The 24,725-nt window shown below is 41.1% G+C and overlaps 1 protein-coding gene across 1 annotated transcript in view; it reads right to left on the bottom strand.

Moving 5' to 3' along the window:
* Positions 1–24,725, bottom strand: part of gpc3 (glypican 3) — a 425,503-nt gene that overhangs the window by 173,027 nt on the left and 227,751 nt on the right. The window lies entirely within an intron of this gene.

Genomic DNA, 24,725 nt, shown 5'->3' with positions numbered 1-24,725 from the left:
TTGGAACTCTTCCTCTGTGTTATATTGTACTGACAGAGCCCAGGTTGGAACTCTTCCTCTGTGTTATATTGTACTGAAGCAGCCCAGGTTGGAACTCTTCCTCTGTGTTATATTGTAATGAAGCAGCCCAGGTTGGAACTCTTCCTCTGTGTTATATTGTACTGAAGCAGCCCAGGTTGGAACTCTTCCTCTGTGTTATATTGTACTGAAGCAGCCCAGGTTGGAACCCTTCCTCTGTGTTATATTGTACTGAAGCAGCCCAGGTTGGAACTCTTCCTCTGTGTAATATTGTACTGATGCAACCCAGGTTGGAACTCTTCCTCTGTGTTATAATGTACTGAAGCAGCCCAGGTTGGAACTCTTCCTCTGTGTTATATTGTACTGAAGCAGCCCAGGTTGGAACTCTTCCTCTGTGTTATATTGCACTGAAGCAGCCCAGGTTGGAACTCTTCCTCTGTGTTATATTATACTGAAGCAGCCCAGGTTGGAACTCTTCCTCTGTGTTATATTATACTGAAGCAGTCCAGGTTGGAACTCTTTCTCTGTGTTATATTGTACTTACAGAGCCCAGGTTGGAACTTTTCCTCTGTGTTATATTGTACTGAAGCAGCCCAGGTTGGAACTCTTTCTCTGTGTTATTTTGTACTGACAGAGCCCAGGTTGGAACTATTCCTCTGTGTTATATTGTACTGACACAGCCCAGGTTGGAACTCTTCCTCTGTGTTATATTGTACTGAAGCAGCCCAGGTTGGAACTCTTCCTCTGTGTTATATTATACTGAAGCAGCCCAGGTTGGAACTCTTCCTCTGTGTTATATTATACTGAAGCAGTCCAGGTTGGAACTCTTCCTCTGTGTTATATTATACTGAAGCAGCCCAGGTTGGAACTCTTCCTCTGTGTTATATTATACTGAAGCAGTCCAGGTTGGAACTCTTCCTCTGTGTTATACTGTACTGAAGCATTCTCCCAGGTGCTGTCGTGCTCTCTGCTACGCCTGGCTTTAACCCTTTATGAGCCAAACTCTGATGCTATCAGCATGTCAACCTTGGAGAATGGCCCCACACACGCAACCAGACAGGTGTGTTTAGACAGCTGAATAGAAAAGGAACACCCCCCCAAAGGAATGAGAAACTGATTAAAGGATGACTGGCTCACACAGACTAAGGCATAGCTAGCTGCCTGTGCACCATCACAATAAGGGTGAAAATGATTGATGTTATCTTACAGTATATCCTCTCATAGAGAGCTGTCACGCATGCTCCCGCTCTCCCTCTCTGGCGCTCGAGGGCGCAAGGCTGCGCTTCATTACGCACACCTGTTACCATCAGTACGCGCAGCAGCGCTCATTGGACGCACCTGGACTATTTCCCATTGTTGATTTCCCTGTCTATAACTGTCTGCTCCCCCGGTTGCTCCCTGTGTCTGCATCATTACTTTGTCCTGTCTCCAGCATCGATCCTCACAGAGAGAAATGGTAATGGGATCTTTTTTTAACTGACTGATATTATCTCATAGAACAAAACGTATCAGATCTCCTAAGCATGTGTTAACCTTATTTTCGGCATTTATCCCAAAACTCTAACCCTAACTCATCGAAATGGCTGAACAAACCAGAGGTAACTAATTTCAGTTTTTTTCGGATTACAAGTTGGCGATCAAACTTTCATTGTGACAAATGTGGTTTAAACGGTGAGGACAATGGAACCAGCGAGGACAGTGATGGTTTGCTGAGAACAGGAAAGGAAAGTGATGGTTTGCTGAGAACAGGAAAGGAAAGTGATGGTTTGCTGAGAACAGGAAAGGAAAGTAATGGTTTGCTGAGAACAGGAAAGGAAAGTGATGGTCTGCTGACAACAGGAAAGGAAAGTGATGGTTTGCTGAGAACAGGAAAGGAAAGTTATGGTTTGCTGAGAACAGGAAAGGAAAGTAATGGTTTGCTGAGAACAGGAAAGGAAAGTGATGGTTTGCTGAGAACAGGAAAGGAAAGTGATGGTTTGCTGAGAACAGGAAAGGATAGTGATGGTTTTCTGAGAACAGGAAAGGAAGGTGATGGTTTTCTGAGAACAGGAAAGGAAAGTGATGGTTTGCTGAAAACAGGAAAGGAAAGTGATGGTTTGCTGAGAACAGGAAAGGAAAGTGATGGTTTGCTGAAAACAGGAAAGGACAGTGATGGTTTGCTGAGAACAGGAAAGGAAAGTGATGGTTTGCTGAGAACAGGAAAGGATAGTGATGGTTTTCTGAGAACAGGAAAGGAAGGTGATGGTTTTCTGAGAACAGGAAAGGATAGTGATGGTTTTCTGAGAACAGGAAAGGAAGGTGATGGTTTGCTGAGAACAGGAAAGGAAAGTGATGGTTTGCTGAGAACAGGAAAGGACAGTGATGGTTTGCTGAGGAAAGAAAGGTGATGGTTTGCTGAGAACAGGAAAGGATAGTGATGGTTTTCTGAGAACAGGAAAAGAAGGTGATGGTTTGCTGAGAACAAGAAAGGAAGGTGATGGTTTGCTGAGAACAGGAAAGTCAAAAAGAGGTCAGAGGAAAGGGAGTGTCTGAAGAAGCCGACAGCTGTAGGGAGGGGCGGTGGCACAGTGTGAAGCCATAGGCTGTTCATATCTCTATGACACACCCCCTCTCCTCCACCCCCCTCTCCCAACCCTTCTCTCACCAACCCTCCCCCCACTCCTCTCCTCCCCGCTCCATCATCCATCAGCTCCTCATTAACACGGTGCCACCTAACTCATACTTTCATTAAACCCTTAATTACATTTCCACCGTTATTTATCCTTCCAATGACATTAATAATACAGAGACGTGATATACTACCAGCAGATAGAGGACATACACTGTAAATACAAAAGTATGTGGACAACCCTTCAAATGAGTGGATTGAGCTATTTCAGCTACACCCATTGCTGACAGGTGTATAAAATCGAACACACAGCCATGCAATCTCCATAGACGAACAATGGCAGTAGAATGGCCTTACTGAAGAGCTCAGTGACTTTCAACGTGGCACCGTCATAGGATGCCACCTTTCCAACGAGTCAAGTGCTATTATTGTGAAGTGGAAATGTCTAGGAGCAACAATGGCTCAACCGTGAAGTGGTAGGCCACACAAGCTCACAGAACTGGACCGCCGAGTACTGAAGCGTGTAGCATGTAAAAATTGTCTGCCCTCTGTTGCGAACACTCACTACCAAGTTCCAAACAGCCTCTGGAAGCAACGTCAGCACAAGAACTGTTTGTCGGGAGCTTCATGAAATGGGTTTCCATGGGCGAGGTGTAAAGCATTGGACTCTGGAGCAGCAGAAACGCGTTCTTTGGAGAGATGAATCACGCTTCACCATCTGGCAGTCTGACGGACGAATCTGGGTTTGGCTGATGCCAGGAGAACACTACCTGCCCCAAAGCATAGTGCCAACTGTAAGGTTTGTTTAAGGAGGAATAATGGTCTGGGGCTGTTTTTCATGGTTCGGGCTAGGCCCTTTGGTTCCAGTGAAGGGAAATCTTAACACTACAGCATACAATGACATTCTAGACAATTCAAATCAAATCAAATCAAATTAAATTTATTTATATAGCCCTTCTTACATCAGCTGATATCTCAAAGTGCTGTACAGAAACCCAGCCTAAAACCCCAAACAGCAAGCAATGCAGGTGTAGAAGCACAGTGGCTAGGAAAAACTCCCTAGAAAGGCCAAAACCTAGGAAGAAACCTAGAGAGGAACCAGGCTATGAGGGGTGGCCAGTCCTCTTCTGGCTGTGCCGTGTGGAGATTATAACAGCACATGGTCTAGATTCAGTGCTTCCAACTTTGTGGCAACAGTTTTCGCATGACAATGTCCTTGTGCACAAAGCAAGATCCATACAGAAATGGTTTGTCGAGATCAGTGGGGAAGAACTTGACTGGCCTGTAGAGAGCCCTTACCTCAACCCCATCGAACACCTTTGGGATAAATTGGAACGCAGACTGTGAGCCAAGCCTAATCGCCCAACATCAGTGCCCGACCTCACTAATGCTCTTGTGGCTGAATGCTGCAGGGACTTGCTTCCAATGTTCCAACATCTATTAGAAAGTCTTCCCAGATTGGAGGCTGTTATAGCAGCAAAGGGGGGACCAACTCCATATTAACGGCCTTTATTTTGGAATGAGATGTTGGACGAGCATTAGGCCGTGTCGTGTAGTGTAGGTTATGATAGGCTGATGACGGCTAGTGATTAGATGTTAATAGCTATGATACATGCTATGGGCTAGGAGCTGCATCTCAGTGTTGCATAATGACACACAAAGAGCAAAGTGTGAATGAAGTGGTGGAAAATAAATAGAATTTGCACTAACAAATTCTGCAATATTTAGATACGGACACAACTTGAATATGACATTAGATTACTAAGAGAAAAGTGGCATGTTTATTTTCAGTGCTGTGAGTTTGCCCACATCCTTTTGTGTGGTGTGAGGAGGCATCCTGAGTGTTTAAAAAACATATTTAAGATGATGTGAAGGTGTCATTCCTCTGATCTTGGATACAGGTGACACGCCAGACACGTCTGATAATGAGAGACACATTTAGCTCAGACCTCGATGTCTCTACAGAAATAGTGTGAGAGGCATTCTGAGCTCCAGAGGAATCTACCCTATGTAAAAGCTATGATAAGGTAAGCCCCTTTGGTATAAACTGGATGAGAAGAAAAGAAGATATGACTCAAATCAAATCCAATTGTATTTGTCACACGCTTCATAAACAACAGGTGTAGACTAACAGTGAAATGCTTACGGGCCCTTCCCAACAATGCAGATGGAAAATAGAGAAATAATAGAAAAGTAAAACACGTAATAATAAAAGTCATAATAAATACACAATGAGTAACAATAACTTGGAAAAATACAAGGGGTACCAGTACCAAGTGAATGTGCAGAGGTACGAGGTAACTGAGGTAGATACAGTCTGCTCTCAGACAGGACATTGATAGTTGGAAATATATATAGCCTGCCCTACTCTCCGAGAGGACATTGACAGTTGGAAATATAGTCTCCTCTCAGAGAGGACATTGACAGTTGGAAATATAGTCAACTCTCAGAGAGGACATTGACAGTTGGAAATATAGTCTTCTCTCAGAGAGGACATTGACAGTTGGAAATATAGTCTTCTCTCAGAGAGGTCATTGACAGTTGGAAAAATAGTCTTCTCTCAGAGAGGACATTGACAGTTGGAAATATAGTCTCCTCTCAGAGAGGACATTGACAGTTGGAAATATAGTCTCCTCTCAGAGAGGACATTGACAGCTGGAAATATAGTCTTCTCTCAGAGAGGACATTGACAGTTGGAAATATAGTCTTCTCTCAGAGAAGACATTGACAGTTGGAAATATAGTCTTCTTTCAGAGGACATTGACAGTTGGAAATATAGTCTTCTCTCAGAGAAGACATTGACAGTTGGAAATATAGTCTCCTCTCAGAGAGGACATTGACAGTTGGAAATATAGTCTCCTCTCAGAGAGGACATTGACAGTTGGAAATATAGTCTCCTCTCAGAGAGGACATTGACAGTTGGAAATATAGTCTTCTCTCAGAGAGGACATTGACAGTTGGAAATATAGTCTCCTCTCAGAGAGGACATTGACAGTTGGAAATATAGTCTTCTCTCAGAGAGGACATTGACAGTTGGAAATATAGTCTCCTCTCAGAGAGGACATTGACAGTTGGAAATATAGTCTCCTCTCAGAGAGGACATTGATAGTTGGAAATGTATATAGCCTGCCCTACTCTCCGAGAGGACATTGACAGTTGGAAATATAGTCTTCTCTCAGAGAGGACATTGACAGTTGGAAATATAGTCTTCTCTCAGAGAGGACATTGACAGTTGGAAATATAGTCTCCTCTCAGAGAGGACATTGACAGTTGGAAATATAATCTCCTCTCAGAGAAGACATTGACAGTTGGAAATATAGTCTCCTCTCAGAGAAGACATTGACAGTTGGAAATATAGTCTTCTCTCAGAGAGGATATTGACAGTTGGAAATATAGTCTCCTCTCAGAGAAGACATTGACAGTTGGAAATATAGTCTTCTCTCAGCGAGGACATTGACAGTTGGAAATATAGTCTTCTCTCAGAGAGGACATTGACAGTTGGAAATATAGTCTCCTCTCAGAGAGGACATTGACAGTTGGAAATATAATCTCCTCTCAGAGAAGACATTGACAGTTGGAAATATAGTCTCCTCTCAGAGAAGACATTGACAGTTGGAAATATAGTCTCCTCTCAGAGAGGACATTGACAGTTGGAAATATAATCTCCTCTCAGAGAAGACATTGACAGTTGGAAATATAGTCTTCTCTCAGAGAGGATATTGACAGTTGGAAATATAGTCTTCCCTCCGAGAGGACATTGACAGTTGGAAATATAGTCTTCTCTCAGAGGACATTGACAGTTGGAAATATAGTCTTCTCTCAGAGGACATTGACAGTTGGAAATATAGTCTTCTCTCAGAGAAGACATTGACAGTTGGAAATATAGTCTCCTCTCCGAGAGGACATTGACAGTTGGAAATATAGTCTTCTCTCAGAGGACATTGACAGTTGGAAATATAGTCTTCTCTCAGAGAGGTCATTGACAGTAGGAAATATAGTCTCCTCTCCGAGAGGAAATTGACAGTTGTAAATATAGTCTTCTCTCAGAGGACATTGACAGTTGGAAATATAGTCTTCTCTCAGAGAAGACATTGACAGCTGGAAATATAGTCTCCTCTCAGAGAGGACATTGACAGTTGGAAATATAGTCTCCTCTCCGAGAGGACATTGACAGTTGGAAATATAGTCTCCTCTCAGAGAGGACATTGACAGTTGGAAATATAGTCTTCTCTCAGAGGACATTGACAGTTGGAAATATAGTCTTCTCTCAGAGAAGACATTGACAGTTGGAAATATAGTCTTCTCTCAGAGAGGACATTGACAGTTGGAAATATAGTCTCCTCTCAGAGAGGACATTGACAGTTGGAAATATAGTCTTCTCTCAGAGAGGACATTGACAGTTGGAAATATAGTCTTCTCTCAGAGAGGACATTGACAGTTGGAAATATAGTCTCCTCTCAGAGAGGACATTGACAGTTGGAAATATAGTCTCCTCTCAGAGAGGACATTGATAGTTGGAAATATATATAGCCTGCCCTACTCTCCGAGAGGACATTGACAGTTGGAAATATAGTCTCCTCTCAGAGAGGACATTGATAGTTGGAAATATATATAGCCTGCCCTACTCTCCGAGAGGACATTGACAGTTGGAAATATAGTCTCCTCTCAGAGAGGACATTGACAGTTGGAAATATAGTCTCCTCTCAGAGAGGACATTGACAGTTGGAAATATAGTCTCCTCTCAGAGAGGACATTGATAGTTGGAAATATATATAGCCTGCCCTACTCTCCGAGAGGACATTGACAGTTGAAAATATAGTATTCTCTCAGAGAGGACATTGACAGTTGGAAATATAGTCTTCTCTCAGAGAGGACATTGACAGTTGAAATATAGTCTTCTCTCAGAGAGGCCATTGACAGTTGGAAATATAGTCTCCTCTCAGAGAGGACATTGATAGTTGGAAATATATATAGCCTGCCCTACTCTCCGAGAGGACATTGACAGTTGGAAATATAGTCTTCTCTCAGAGAGGACATTGACAGTTGGAAATATAGTCTTCTCTCAGAGAGGACATTGACAGTTGGAAATATAGTCTTCTCTCAGAGAGGACATTGACAGTTGTAAATATAGTCTCCTCTCAGAGAAGACATTGACAGTTGGAAATATAATCTCCTCTCAGAGAAGACATTGACAGTTGGAAATATAGTCTCCTCTCCGAGAGGACATTGACAGTTGGAAATATAGTCTCCTCTCAGAAGAGGACATTGACAGTTGGAAATATAGTCTCCTCTCAGAGAGGACATTGATAGTTGGAAATATATATAGCCTGCCCTACTCTCCGAGAGGACATTGACAGTTGAAAATATAGTCTTCTCTCAGAGAGGACATTGACAGTTGGAAATATAGTCTCCTCTCAGAGAGGACATTGATAGTTGGAAATATATATAGCCTGCCCTACTCTCCGAGAGGACATTGACAGTTGGAAATATAGTCTCCTCTCAGAGAGGACATTGACAGTTGGAAATATAGTCTCCTCTCAGAGAGGACATTGACAGATGGAAATATAGTCTTCTCTCAGAGAAGACATTGACAGTTGGAAATATAGTCTTCTCTCAGAGAGGACATTGACAGCTGGAAATATAGTCTTCTCTCAGAGAAGACATTGACAGTTGGAAATATAGTCTTTTTTCAGAGAGGACATTGACAGCTGGAAATATAGTCTTCTCTCAGAGAGGACATTGACAGTTGGAAATATAGTCTTCTCTCAGAGAAGACATTGACAGTTGGAAATATAGTCTTTTTTCAGAGGACATTGACAGTTGGAAATATAGTCTTCTCTCAGAGAGGACATTGACAGTTGGAAATATAGTCTCCTCTCAGAGAGGACATTGACAGTTGGAAATATAATCTCCTCTCAGAGAAGACATTGACAGTTGGAAATATAGTCTCCTCTCAGAGAAGACATTGACAGTTGGAAATATAGTCTCCTCTCAGAGAGGACATTGACAGTTGGAAATATAATCTCCTCTCAGAGAAGACATTGACAGTTGGAAATATAGTCTTCTCTCAGAGAGGATATTGACAGTTGGAAATATAGTCTTCCCTCCGAGAGGACATTGACAGTTGGAAATATAGTCTTCTCTCAGAGGACATTGACAGTTGGAAATATAGTCTTCTCTCAGAGGACATTGACAGTTGGAAATATAGTCTTCTCTCAGAGAAGACATTGACAGTTGGAAATATAGTCTCCTCTCCGAGAGGACATTGACAGTTGGAAATATAGTCTTCTCTCAGAGGACATTGACAGTTGGAAATATAGTCTTCTCTCAGAGAGGACATTGACAGTAGGAAATATAGTCTCCTCTCCGAGAGGAAATTGACAGTTGTAAATATAGTCTTCTCTCAGAGGACATTGACAGTTGGAAATATAGTCTTCTCTCAGAGAAGACATTGACAGCTGGAAATATAGTCTCCTCTCAGAGAGGACATTGACAGTTGGAAATATAGTCTCCTCTCCGAGAGGACATTGACAGTTGGAAATATAGTCTCCTCTCAGAGAGGACATTGACAGTTGGAAATATAGTCTTTTCTCAGAGGACATTGACAGTTGGAAATATAGTCTTCTCTCAGAGAAGACATTGACAGTTGGAAATATAGTCTTCTCTCAGAGAGGACATTGACAGTTGGAAATATAGTCTCCTCTCAGAGAGGACATTGACAGTTGGAAATATAGTCTTCTCTCAGAGAGGACATTGACAGTTGGAAATATAGTCTTCTCTCAGAGAGGACATTGACAGTTGGAAATATAGTCTCCTCTCAGAGAGGACATTGACAGTTGGAAATATAGTCTCCTCTCAGAGAGGACATTGATAGTTGGAAATATATATAGCCTGCCCTACTCTCCGAGAGGACATTGACAGTTGGAAATATAGTCTCCTCTCAGAGAGGACATTGACAGTTGGAAATATAGTCTTCTCTCAGAGAGGACATTGACAGTTGGAAATATAGTCTCTCTCAGAGAGGACATTGACAGTTGGAAATATAGTCTTCTCTCAGAGAGGACATTGACAGTTGGAAATATAGTCTCCTCTCAGAGAGGACATTGACAGTTGGAAATATAGTCTTCTCTCAGAGAGGACATTGACAGTTGGAAATATAGTCTCTCTCAGAGAGACATTGACAGTTGGAATATAGTCTCTCTCAGAGGACATTGACAGTTGGAAATATAGTCTTCTCTCAGAGAGGACATTGACAGTTGGAAATATAGTCTTCTCTCAGAGAGGACATTGACAGTTGGAAATATAGTCTCCTCTCAGAGAAGACATTGACAGTTGGAAATATAATCTCCTCTCAGAGAAGACATTGACAGTTGGAAATATAGTCTCCTCTCCGAGAGGACATTGACAGTTGGAAATATAGTCTCCTCTCAGAGAGGACATTGACAGTTGGAAATATAGTCTCCTCTCAGAGAGACATTGACAGTTGGAAATATAGTCTTCTCTCAGAGAGGACATTGACAGTTGGAAATATAGTCTCCTCTCAGAGAGGACATTGACAGTTGGAAATATAGTCTCCTCTCAGAGAGGACATTGATAGTTGGAAATATATATAGCCTGCCCTACTCTCCGAGAGGACATTGACAGTTGGAAATATAGTCTCCTCTCAGAGAGGACATTGACAGTTGGAAATATAGTCTCCTCTCAGAGAGGACATTGACAGTTGGAAATATAGTCTTCTCTCAGAGAAGACATTGACAGTTGGAAATATAGTCTTCTCTCAGAGAGGACATTGACAGTTGGAAATATAGTCTTCTCTCAGAGAAGACATTGACAGTTGGAAATATAGTCTTTTTTCAGAGAGGACATTGACAGCTGGAAATATAGTCTTCTCTCAGAGAGGACATTGACAGTTGGAAATATAGTCTTCTCTCAGAGAAGACATTGACAGTTGGAAATATAGTCTTTTTTCAGAGGACATTGACAGTTGGAAATATAGTCTTCTCTCAGAGAAGACATTGACAGTTGGAAATATAGTCTTTTTTCAGAGGACATTGACAGTTGGAAATATAGTCTTCTCTCAGAGAAGACATTGACAGTTGGAAATATAGTCTCCTCTCAGAGAGGACATTGACAGTTGGAAATATAGTCTTCTCTCAGAGAGGACATTGACAGTTGGAAATATAGTCTTCTCTCAGAGGACATTGACAGTTGGAAATATAGTCTCCTCTCAGAGAGGACATTGACAGTTGGAAATATAGTCTTCTCTCAGAGAGGACATTGACAGTTGGAAATATAGTCTTCTCTCAGAGAAGACATTGACAGTTGGAAATATAGTCTTCTCTCAGAGAGGACATTGACAGTTGGAAATATAGTCTTCTCTCAGAGAGGACATTGACAGTTGGAAATATAGTCTTCTCTCAGAGGACATTGACAGTTGGAAATATAGTCTCCTCTCAGAGAGGACATTGACAGTTGGAAATATAGTCTTCTCTCAGAGAGGACATTGACAGTTGGAAATATAGTCTTCTCTCAGAGAAGACATTGACAGTTGGAAATATAGTCTTCTCTCAGAGAGGACATTGACAGTTGGAAATATAGTCTTCTCTCAGAGAGGACATTGACAGTTGGAAATATAGTCTTCTCTCAGAGGACATTGACAGTTGGAAATATAGTCTCCTCTCAGAGAGGACATTGACAGCTGGAAATATAGTCTTCTCTCAGAGAGGACATTGACAGTTGGAAATATAGTCTTCTCTCAGAGAAGACATTGACAGTTGGAAATATAGTCTTTTTTCAGAGGACATTGACAGTTGGAAATATAGTCTTCTCTCAGAGAAGACATTGACAGTTGGAAATATAGTCTTTTTTCAGAGGACATTGACAGTTGGAAATATAGTCTTCTCTCAGAGAAGACATTGACAGTTGGAAATATAGTCTCCTCTCAGAGAGGACATTGACAGTTGGAAATATAGTCTTCTCTCAGAGAGGACATTGACAGTTGGAAATATAGTCTCCTCTCAGAGAGGACATTGACAGTTGGAAATATAGTCTCCTCTCAGAGAGGACATTGACAGTTGGAAATATAGTCTCCTCTCAGAGAGGACATTGATAGTTGGAAATGTATATAGCCTGCCCTACTCTCCGAGAGGACATTGACAGTTGGAAATATAGTCTTCTCTCAGAGAGGACATTGACAGTTGGAAATATAGTCTTCTCTCAGAGAGGACATTGACAGTTGGAAATATAGTCTCCTCTCAGAGAGGACATTGACAGTTGGAAATATAGTCTCCTCTCAGAGAAGACATTGACAGTTGGAAATATAGTCTCCTCTCAGAGAGGACATTGACAGTTGGAAATATAGTCTTCTCTCAGAGAGGACATTGACAGTTGGAAATATAGTCTCCTCTCAGAGAGGACATTGACAGTTGGAAATATAGTCTTCTCTCAGAGAAGACATTGACAGTTGGAAATATAGTCTTCTCTCAGAGAAGACATTGACAGTTGGAAATATAGTCTCCTCTCCGAGAGGACATTGACAGTTGGAAATATAGTCTTCTCTCAGAGGACATTGACAGTTGGAAATATAGTCTTCTCTCAGAGAGGACATTGACAGTTGGAAATATAGTCTCCTCTCAGAGAGGACATTGACAGTTGGAAATATAGTCTTCTCTCAGAGGACATTGACAGTTGGAAATATAGTCTTCTCTCAGAGAAGACATTGACAGTTGGAAATATAGTCTCCTCTCAGAGAGGACATTGACAGTTGGAAATATAGTCTCCTCTCAGAGAGGACATTGACAGTTGGAAATATAGTCTTCTCTCAGAGAGGACATTGACAGTTGGAAATATAGTCTTCTCTCAGAGAGGACATTGACAGTTGGAAATATAGTCTCCTCTCAGAGAGGACATTGACAGTTGGAAATATAGTCTCCTCTCAGAGAGGACATTGACAGTTGGAAATATAGTCTCCTCTCAGAGAGGACATTGACAGTTGGAAATATAGTCTCCTCTCAGAGAGGACATTGACAGTTGGAAATATAGTCTACTCTCGAGAGGACATTGACAGTTGGAAATATAGTCTTCTCTCAGAGAGGACATTGACAGTTGGAAATATAGTCTTCTCTCAGAGAGGACATTGACAGTTGGAAATATAGTCTCCTCTCCGAGAGGACATTGACAGTTGGAAATATAGTCTTCTCTCAGAGAAGTCATTGACAGTTGGAAATATAGTCTTCTCTCAGAGAGGACATTGACAGTTGGAAATATAGTCTCCTCTCAGAGAGGACATTGACAGTTGGAAATATAGTCTCCTCTCAGAGAGGACATTGACAGTTGGAAATATAGTCTCCTCTCAGAGAGGACATTGATAGTTGGAAATATATATAGCCTAACCTACTCTCCGAGAGGACATTGACAGTTGAAAATATAGTATTCTCTCAGAGAGGACATTGACAGTTGGAAATATAGTCTTCTCTCAGAGAGGACATTGACAGTTGGAATTATAGTCTTCTCTCAGAGAGGCCATTGACAGTTGGAAATATAGTCTCCTCTCAGAGAGGACATTGATAGTTGGAAATATATATAGCCTGCCCTACTCTCCAAGAGGACATTGACAGTTGGAAATATAGTCTTCTCTCAGAGAGGACATTGACAGTTGGAAATATAGTCTTCTCTCAGAGAGGACATTGACAGTTGGAAATATAGTCTCCTCTCAGAGAGGACATTGACAGTTGGAAATATAGTCTCCTCTCAGAGAAGACATTGACAGTTGGAAATATAGTCTCCTCTCAGAGAGGACATTGACAGTTGGAAATATAGTCTTCTCTCAGAGAGGACATTGACAGTTGGAAATATAGTCTCCTCTCAGAGAGGACATTGACAGTTGGAAATATAGTCTTCTCTCAGAGAGGACATTGACAGTTGAAAATATAGTCTCCTGTCCGAGAGGACATTGAAAGTTGGAAATATAGTCTTCTCTCAGAGAGGACATTGACAGTTGGAAATATAGTCTCCTCTCAGAGAGGACATTGACAGTTGGAAATACAGTCTTCTCTCAGAGAAGACATTGACAGTTGGAAATATAGTCTTCTCTCAGAGAGGACATTGACAGTTGGAAATATAGTCTCCTCTCAGAGAGGACATTGACAGTTGGAAATATAGTCTCCTCTCAGAGAGGACATTGACAGTTGGAAATATAGTCTCCTGTCCGAGAGGACATTGACAGTTGGAAATATAGTCTCCTCTCCGAGAGGCCATTGACAGGTGGAAATATAGTCTTCTCTCAGAGAGGACATTGACAGTTGGAAATATAGTCTTCTCTCAGAGAAGACATTGACAGTTGGAAATATAGTCTTCTGTCAGATGACATTGACAGTTGGAAATATAGTCTTCTCTCAGAGAAGACATTGACAGTTGGAAATATAGTCTTCTCTCAGAGAAGACATTGACAGTTGGAAATATAGTCTTCTCTCAGAGAGGACATTGACAGTTGGAAATATAGTCTCCTCTCAGAGAGGACATTGACAGTTGGAAATATAGTCTTCTCTCAGAGAGGACATTGACAGTTGGAAATATAGTCTTCTCTCAGAGAGGACATTGACAGTTGGAAATATAGTCTCCTCTCAGAGAGGACATTGACAGTTGGAAATATAGTCTCCTCTCAGAGAGGACATTGATAGTTGGAAATATATATAGCCTGCCCTACTCTCCGAGAGGACATTGACAGTTGGAAATATAGTCTTCTCTCAGAGAGGACATTGACAGTTGGAAATATAGTCTTCTCTCAGAGAGGACATTGACAGTTGGAAATATAGTCTCCTCTCAGAGAGGACATTGACAGTTGGAAATATAATCTCCTCTCAGAGAAGACATTGACAGTTGGAAATATAGTCTCCTCTCAGAGAAGACATTGACAGTTGGAAATATAGTCTTCTCTCAGAGAGGATATTGACAGTTGGAAATATAGTCTCCTCTCGAGAAGACATTGACAGTTGGAAATATAGTCTCCTCTCAGCGAGGACATTGACAGTTGGAAATATAGTCTTCTCTCAGATAGGACATTGACAGTTGGAAATATAGTCTCGTCTCAGAGAGGACATTGACAGTTGGAAATATAATCTCCTCTCAGAGAAGACATTGACAGTTGGAAATATAGTCTTCTCTCAGAGAGGACATTGACAGTTGGAAATATAGTCTCCTCTCCGAGAGGACATTGACAGTTGGAAATATAGTCTTCTCTCAGAGGACATTGACAGTTGGAAATATAGTCTTCTCTCAGAGAAGACATTGACAGTTGGAAATATAGTCTCCTCTCAGAGAGGACATTGACAGTTGGAAATATAGTCTCCTCTCAGAGAGGACATTGACAGTTGGAAATATAGTCTTCTCTCAGAGAGGACATTGACAGTTGGAAATATAGTCTTCTCTCAGAGAGGACATTGACAGTTGGAAATATAGTCTCCTCTCAGAGAGGACATTGACAGTTGGAAATATAGTCTCCTCTCAGAGAGGACATTGACAGTTGGAAATATAGTCTTCTCTCAGAGAGGACATTGACAGTTGGAAATATAGTCTTCTCTCAGAGAAGACATTGACAGTTGGAAATATAGTCTTCTTTCAGAGGACATTGACAGTTGGAAATATAGTCTTCTCTCAGAGAAGACATTGACAGTTGGAAATATAGTCTCCTCTCAGAGAGGACATTGACAGTTGGAAATATAGTCTTCTCTCAGAGAGGACATTGACAGTTGGAAATATAGTCTCCTCTCAGAGAGGACATTGACAGTTGGAAATATAGTCTTCTCTCAGAGAGGACATTGACAGTTGGAAATATAGTCTCCTCTCAGAGAGGACATTGACAGTTGGAAATATAGTCTTCTCTCAGAGAGGACATTGACAGTTGGAAATATAGTCTCCTCTCAGAGAGGACATTGACAGTTGGAAATATAGTCTCCTCTCAGAGAGGACATTGATAGTTGGAAATGTATATAGCCTGCCCTACTCTCCGAGAGGACATTGACAGTTGGAAATATAGTCTTCTCTCAGAGAGGACATTGACAGTTGGAAATATAGTCTTCTCTCAGAGAGGACATTGACAGTTGGAAATATAGTCTCCTCTCAGAGAGGACATTGACAGTTGGAAATATAATCTCCTCTCAGAGAAGACATTGACAGTTGGAAATATAGTCTCCTCTCAGAGAGGACATTGACAGTTGGAAATATAGTCTCCTCTCAGAGAGGACATTGACAGTTGGAAATATAGTCTTCTCTCAGAGAAGACATTGACAGTTGGAAATATAGTCTTCTCTCAGAGAGGACATTGACAGTTGGAAATATAGTCTTCTCTCAGAGAAGACATTGACAGTTGGAAATATAGTCTTCTCTCAGAGAGGACATTGACAGTTGGAAATATAGTCTTCTCTCAGAGAAGACATTGACAGTTGGAAATATAGTCTTTTTTCAGAGGACATTGACAGTTGGAAATATAGTCTTCTCTCAGAGAGGACATTGACAGTTGGAAATATAGTCTTCTCTCAGAGAGGACATTGACAGTTGGAAATATAGTCTCCTCTCAGAGAGGACATTGACAGTTGGAAATATAGTCTTCTCTCAGAGAGGACATTGACAGTTGGAAATATAGTCTCCTGTCCGAGAGGACATTGACAGTTGGAAATATAGTCTCCTCTCAGAGAGGACATTGACAGTTGGAAATATATATAGCCTGCCCTACTCTCCAAGAGGACATTGACAGTTGGAAATATAGTCTACTCTCAGAGAGGACATTGACAGTTGGAAATATAGTCTTCTCTCAGAGAGGACATTGACAGTTGGAAATATAGTCTCCTCTCAGAGAGGACATTGACAGTTGGAAATATAGTCTCCTCTCAGAGAGGACATTGACAGTTGGAAATATAGTCTCCTCTCAGAGAGGACATTGACAGTTGGAAATATAGTCTTCTCTCAGAGAGGACATTGACAGTTGGAAATATAGTCTCCTCTCAGAGAGGACATTGACAGTTGGAAATATAGTCTTCTCTCAGAGAGGACATTGACAGTTGGAAATATAGTCTCCTCTCAGAGAGGACATTGACAGTTGGAAATATAGTCTTCTCTCAGAGAGGACATTGACAGTTGGAAATATAGTCTCCTCTCCGAGAGGCCATTGACAGGTGGAAATATAGTCTTCTCTCAGAGAGGACATTGACAGTTGGAAATATAGTCTTCTCTCAGAGAGGACATTGACAGTTGGAAATATAGTCTTCTCTCAGAGAGGACATTGACAGTTGGAAATATAGTCTCCTCTCCGAGAGGCCATTGACAGGTGGAAATATAGTCTTCTCTCAGAGAGGACATTGACAGTTGGAAATATAGTCTTCTCTCAGAGAAGACATTGACAGTTGGAAATATAGTCTTCTGTCAGAGGACATTGACAGTTGGAAATATAGTCTTCTCTCAGAGAAGACATTGACAGTTGGAAATATAGTCTTCTCTCAGAGAGGACATTGACAGTTGGAAATATAGTCTCCTCTCAGAGAGGACATTGACAGTTGGAAATATAGTCTTTTCTCAGAGGACATTGACAGTTGGAAATATAGTCTTCTCTCAGAGAAGACATTGACAGTTGGAAATATAGTCTTCTCTCAGAGAGGACATTGACAGTTGGAAATATAGTCTCCTCTCAGAGAGGACATTGACAGTTGGAAATATAGTCTTCTCTCAGAGAGGACATTGACAGTTGGAAATATAGTCTTCTCTCAGAGAGGACATTGACAGTTGGAAATATAGTCTCCTCTCACAGAGGACATTGACAGTTGGAAATATAGTCTCCTCTCAGAGAGGACATTGATAGTTGGAAATATATATAGCCTGCCCTACTCTCCGAGAGGACATTGACAGTTGGAAATATAGTCTCCTCTCAGAGAGGACATTGATAGTTGGAAATATATATAGCCTGCCCTACTCTCCGAGAGGACATTGACAGTTGGAAATATAGTCTCCTCTCAGAGAGGACATTGACAGTTGGAAATATAGTCTCCTCTCAGAGAGGACATTGACAGTTGGAAATATAGTCTCCTCTCAGAGAAGACATTGACAGTTGGAAATATAGTCTCCTCTCCGAGAGGACATTGACAGTTGGAAATATAGTCTCCTCTCAGAGAGGACATTGACAGTTGGAAATATAGTCTCCTCTCAGGAGGACATTGACAGTTGGAAATATAGTCTCTCTCAGAGGACATTGACAGTTGGAAATATAGTCTCCTCTCAGAGAGGACATTGACAGTTGGAAATATAGTCTTCTCTCAGAGAGGACATTGACAGTTGGAAATATAGTCTCCTCTCAGAGAAGACATTGACAGTTGGAAATATAGTCTCCTCTCCGAGAGGACATTGACAGTTGGAAATATAGTCTCCTCTCAGAGAGGACATTGACAGTTGGAAATATAGTCTTCTCTCAGAGAGGACATTGACAGTTGAAAATATAGTCTCCTGTCCGAGAGGACATTGAAAGTTGGAAATATAGTCTTCTCTCAGAGAGGAAATTGACAGTTGGAAATATAGTCTCCTCTCCGAGAGGCCATTGACAGGTGGAAATATAGTCTTCTCTCAGAGAGGACATTGACAGTTGGAAATATAGTCTTCTCTCAGAGAGGACATTGAAAGTTGGAAATATAGTCTTCTCTCAGAGAGGAAATTGACAGTTGGAAATATAGTCTCCTCTGCGAGAGGCCATTGACAGGTGGAAATATAGTCTTCTCTCAGAGAGGACATTGACAGTTGGAAATATAGTCTTCTCTCAGAGAAGACATTGACAGTTGGAAATATAGTCTTCTGTCAGAGGACATTGACAGTTGGAAATATAGTCTTCTCTCAGAGAAGACATTGACAGTTGGAAATATAGTCTTCTCTCAGAGAGGACATTGACAGTTGGAAATATAGTCTCCTCTCAGAGAGGACATTGACAGTTGGAAATATAGTCTTTTCTCAGAGGACATTGACAGTTGGAAATATAGTCTTCTCTCAGAGAAGACATTGACAGTTGGAAATATAGTCTTCTCTCAGAGAGGACATTGACAGTTGGAAATATAGTCTCCTCTCAGAGAGGACATTGACAGTTGGAAATATAGTCTTCTCTCAGAGAGGACATTGACAGTTGGAAATATAGTCTTCTCTCAGAGAGGACATTGACAGTTGGAAATATAGTCTCCTCTCAGAGAGGACATTGACAGTTGGAAATATAGTCTCCTCTCAGAGAGGACATTGATAGTTGGAAATATATATAGCCTGCCCTACTCTCCGAGAGGACATTGACAGTTGGAAATATAGTCTCCTCTCAGAGAGGACATTGATAGTTGGAAATATATATAGCCTGCCCTACTCTCCGAGAGGACATTGACAGTTGGAAATATAGTCTCCTCTCAGAGAGGACATTGACAGTTGGAAATATAGTCTCCTCTCAGAGAGGACATTGACAGTTGGAAATATAGTCTCCTCTCAGAGAGGACATTGACAGTTGGAAATATAGTCTCCTCTCAGAGAGGACATTGACAGTTGGAAATATAGTCTCCTCTCAGAGAGGACATTGACAGTTGGAAATATAGTCTCTCTCAGAGGACATTGACAGTTGGAAATATAGTCTCTCTCAGAGGACATTGACAGTTGGAAATATAGTCTCCTCTCCGAGAGGACATTGACAGTTGGAAATATAGTCTTCTCTCAGAGAGGACATTGACAGTTGGAAATATAGTCTTCTCTCAGAGAAGACATTGAAAGTTGGAAATATAGTCTTCTCTCAGAGGACATTGACAGTTGGAAATATAGTCTTCTCTCAGAGAGGACATTGACAGTTGGAAATATAGTCTCCTCTCCGAGAGGACATTGACAGTTGGAAATATAGTCTTCTCTCAGAGGAGTCATTGACAGTTGGAAATATAGTCTTCTCTCAGAGAGGACATTGACAGTTGGAAATATAGTCTCCTCTCAGAGAGGACATTGACAGTTGGAAATATAGTCTCCTCTCAGAGAGGACATTGACAGTTGGAAATATAGTCATCTCTCAGAGAGGACATTGATAGTTGGAAATATATATAGCCTGCCCTACTCTCCGAGAGGACATTGACAGTTGAAAATATAGTATTCTCTCAGAGAGGACATTGACAGTTGGAAATATAGTCTTCTCTCAGAGAGGACATTGACAGTTGGAATTATAGTCTTCTCTCAGAGAGGCCATTGACAGTTGGAAATATAGTCTCCTCTCAGAGAGGACATTGACAGTTGGAAATATATATAGCCTGCCCTACTCTCCAAGAGGACATTGACAGTTGGAAATATAGTCTTCTCTCAGAGAGGACATTGACAGTTGGAAATATAGTCTTCTCTCAGAGAGGACATTGACAGTTGGAAATATAGTCTCCTCTCAGAGAGGACATTGACAGTTGGAAATATAGTCTCCTCTCAGAGAAGACATTGACAGTTGGAAATATAGTCTCCTCTCAGAGAGGACATTGACAGTTGGAAATATAGTCTTCTCTCAGAGAGGACATTGACAGTTGGAAATATAGTCTCCTCTCAGAGAGGACATTGACAGTTGGAAATATAGTCTTCTCTCAGAGAGGACATTGACAGTTGAAAATATAGTCTCCTGTCCGAGAGGACATTGACAGTTGGAAATATAGTCTTCTCTCAGAGAGGACATTGACAGTTGGAAATATAGTCTCCTCTCAGAGAGGACATTGACAGTTGGAAATACAGTCTTCTCTCAGAGAAGACATTGACAGTTGGAAATATAGTCTTCTCTCAGAGAGGACATTGACAGTTGGAAATATAGTCTCCTCTCAGAGAGGACATTGACAGTTGGAAATATAGTCTCCTCTCAGAGAGGACATTGACAGTTGGAAATATAGTCTCCTGTCCGAGAGGACATTGACAGTTGGAAATATAGTCTCCTCTCCGAGAGGCCATTGACAGGTGGAAATATAGTCTTCTCTCAGAGAGGACATTGACAGTTGGAAATATAGTCTTCTCTCAGAGAAGACATTGACAGTTGGAAATATAGTCTTCTGTCAGATGACATTGACAGTTGGAAATATAGTCTTCTCTCAGAGAAGACATTGACAGTTGGAAATATAGTCTCCTCTCAGAGAGGACATTGACAGTTGGAAATATAGTCTTCTCTCAGAGAGGACATTGACAGTTGGAAATATAGTCTCCTCTCAGAGAGGACATTGACAGTTGGAAATATAGTCTTCTCTCAGAGGACATTGACAGTTGGAAATATAGTCTTCTCTCAGAGAAGACATTGACAGTTGGAAATATAGTCTTCTCTCAGAGAGGACATTGACAGTTGGAAATATAGTCTCCTCTCAGAGAGGACATTGACAGTTGGAAATATAGTCTTCTCTCAGAGAGGACATTGACAGTTGGAAATATAGTCTTCTCTCAGAGAGGACATTGACAGTTGGAAATATAGTCTCCTCTCAGAGAGGACATTGACAGTTGGAAATATAGTCTCCTCTCAGAGAGGACATTGATAGTTGGAAATATATATAGCCTGCCCTACTCTCCGAGAGGACATTGACAGTTGGAAATATAGTCTTCTCTCAGAGAGGACATTGACAGTTGGAAATATAGTCTTCTCTCAGAGAGGACATTGACAGTTGGAAATATAGTCTCCTCTCAGAGAGGACATTGACAGTTGGAAATATAATCTCCTCTCAGAGAAGACATTGACAGTTGGAAATATAGTCTCCTCTCAGAGAGGACATTGACAGTTGGAAATATAGTCTCTCTCAGAGAGGACATTGACAGTTGGAAATATAGTCTCTCTCAGAGAGACATTGACAGTTGGAAATATAGTCTCCTCTCAGAGAGGACATTGACAGTTGGAAATATAGTCTTCTCTCAGAGAGGACATTGACAGTTGGAAATATAGTCTCCTCTCAGAGAGGACATTGACAGTTGGAAATATAGTCTCCTCTCAGAGAGGACATTGACAGTTGGAAATATAGTCTTCTCTCAGAGAGGACATTGACAGTTGGAAATATAGTCTTCTCTCAGAGAAGACATTGACAGTTGGAAATATAGTCTTCTCTCAGAGGACATTGACAGTTGGAAATATAGTCTTCTCTCAGAGAGGACATTGACAGTTGGAAATATAGTCTCCTCTCCGAGAGGACATTGACAGTTGGAAATATAGTCTTCTCTCAGAGAAGACATTGACAGTTGGAAATATAGTCTTCTCTCAGAGAGGACATTGACAGTTGGAAATATAGTCTCCTCTCAGAGAGGACATTGACAGTTGGAAATATAGTCTCCTCTCAGAGAGGACATTGACAGTTGGAAATATAGTCTCCTCTCAGAGAGGACATTGACAGTTGGAAATATAGTCTCCTCTCCGAGAGGCCATTGACAGGTGGAAATATAGTCTTCTCTCAGAGAGGACATTGACAGTTGGAAATATAGTCTTCTCTCAGAGAGGACATTGACAGTTGGAAATATAGTCTCCTCTCAGAGAGGACATTGACAGTTGGAAATATAGTCTTCTCTCAGAGGACATTGACAGTTGGAAATATAGTCTTCTCTCAGAGAAGACATTGACAGTTGGAAATATAGTCTTCTCTCAGAGAGGACATTGACAGTTGGAAATATAGTCTCCTCTCAGAGAGGACATTGACAGTTGGAAATATAGTCTTCTCTCAGAGAGGACATTGACAGTTGGAAATATAGTCTTCTCTCAGAGAGGACATTGACAGTTGGAAATATAGTCTCCTCTCAGAGAGGACATTGACAGTTGGAAATATAGTCTCCTCTCAGAGAGGACATTGACAGTTGGAAATATAGTCTTCTCTCAGAGAGGACATTGACAGTTGGAAATATAGTCTTCTCTCAGAGAGGACATTGACAGTTGGAAATATAGTCTCCTCTCAGAGAGGACATTGACAGTTGGAAATATAGTCTCCTCTCAGAGAAGACATTGACAGTTGGAAATATAGTCTCCTCTCAGAGAAGACATTGACAGTTGGAAATATAGTCTTCTCTCAGAGAGGATATTGACAGTTGGAAATATAGTCTCCTCTCAGAGAAGACATTGACAGTTGGAAATATAGTCTCCTCTCAGAGAGGACATTGACAGTTGGAAATATAGTCTTCTCTCAGAGAGGACATTGACAGTTGGAAATATAGTCTTCTCTCAGAGAGGACATTGACAGTTGGAAATATAGTCTCCTCTCAGAGAGGACATTGACAGTTGGAAATATAGTCTTCTCTCAGAGGACATTGACAGTTGGAAATATAGTCTTCTCTCAGAGAAGACATTGACAGTTGGAAATATAGTCTCCTCTCGAGAGGACATTGACAGTTGGAAATATAGTCTTCTCTCAGAGAGGACATTGACAGTTGGAAATATAGTCTTCTCTCAGAGAGGACATTGACAGTTGGAAATATAGTCTCCTCTCAGAGAGGACATTGACAGTTGGAAATATAATCTCCTCTCAGAGAAGACATTGACAGTTGGAAATATAGTCTCCTCTCAGAGAAGACATTGACAGTTGGAAATATAGTCTTCTCTCAGAGAGGATATTGACAGTTGGAAATATAGTCTCCTCTCGAAGAAGACATTGACAGTTGGAAATATAGTCTCCTTTCAGCGAGGACATTGACAGTTGGAAATATAGTCTTCTCTCAGATAGGACATTGACAGTTGGAAATATAGTCTCCTCTCAGAGAGGACATTGACAGTTGGAAATATAGTCTCCTCTCAGAGAGGACATTGACAGTTGGAAATATAGTCTTCTCTCAGAGAGGATATTGACAGTTGGAAATATAGTCTTCTCTCCGAGAGGACATTGACAGTTGGAAATATAGTCTTCTCTCAGAGGACATTGACAGTTGGAAATATAGTCTTCTCTCAGAGAAGACATTGACAGTTGGAAATATAGTCTTCTCTCAGAGAAGACATTGACAGTTGGAAATATAGTCTCCTCTCAGAGAGGACATTGACAGTTGGAAATATAGTCTCCTCTCCGAGAGGACATTGACAGTTGGAAATATAGTCTTCTCTCAGAGAGGACATTGACAGTTGGAAATATAGTCTCCTCTCAGAGAGGACATTGACAGTTGGAAATATAGTCTTCTCTCAGAGAGGACATTGACAGTTGGAAATATAGTCTTCTCTCAGAGAGGACATTGACAGTTGGAAATATAGTCTTCTCTCAGAGAGGACATTGACAGTTGGAAATATAGTCTCCTCTCAGAGAGGACATTGACAGTTGGAAATATAGTCTCCTCTCAGAGAGGACATTGACAGTTGGAAATATAGTCTTCTCTCAGAGAGGACATTGACAGTTGGAAATATAGTCTTCTCTCAGAGAAGACATTGACAGTTGGAAATATAGTCTTCTTTCAGAGGACATTGACAGTTGGAAATATAGTCTTCTCTCAGAGAAGACATTGACAGTTGGAAATATAGTCTCCTCTCAGAGAGGACATTGACAGTTGGAAATATAGTCTTCTCTCAGAGAGGACATTGACAGTTGGAAATATAGTCTCCTCTCAGAGAGGACATTGACAGTTGGAAATATAGTCTTCTCTCAGAGAGGACATTGACAGTTGGAAATATAGTCTCCTCTCAGAGAGGACATTGACAGTTGGAAATATAGTCTTCTCTCAGAGAGGACATTGACAGTTGGAAATATAGTCTCCTCTCAGAGAGGACATTGACAGTTGGAAATATAGTCTCCTCTCAGAGAGGACATTGACAGTTGGAAATATAGTCTCTCTCTCAGAGAGGACATTGACAGTTGGAAATATAGTCTCCTCTCAGAGAGGACATTGACAGTTGGAAATATAATCTCCTCTCAGAGAAGACATTGACAGTTGGAAATATAGTCTTCTCTCAGAGAGGATATTGACAGTTGGAAATATAGTCTCCTCTCCGAGAGGACATTGACAGTTGGAAATATAGTCTTCTCTCAGAGGACATTGACAGTTGGAAATATAGTCTTCTCTCAGAGAGGTCATTGACAGTAGGAAATATAGTCTCCTCTCCGAGAGGAAATTGACAGTTGTAAATATAGTCTTCTCTCAGAGAAGACATTGACAGCTG

Source organism: Salmo salar, chromosome 09 (genome assembly GCF_965601325.2).
Source record: "Salmo salar chromosome 09, fSalSal1, whole genome shotgun sequence".
Taxonomy (NCBI): Eukaryota; Metazoa; Chordata; class Actinopteri; order Salmoniformes; family Salmonidae; genus Salmo; species Salmo salar.
The sequence above is the reverse complement of the archived record's forward strand: the minus strand, read 5'-3'. Positions and strand labels throughout refer to the sequence as shown.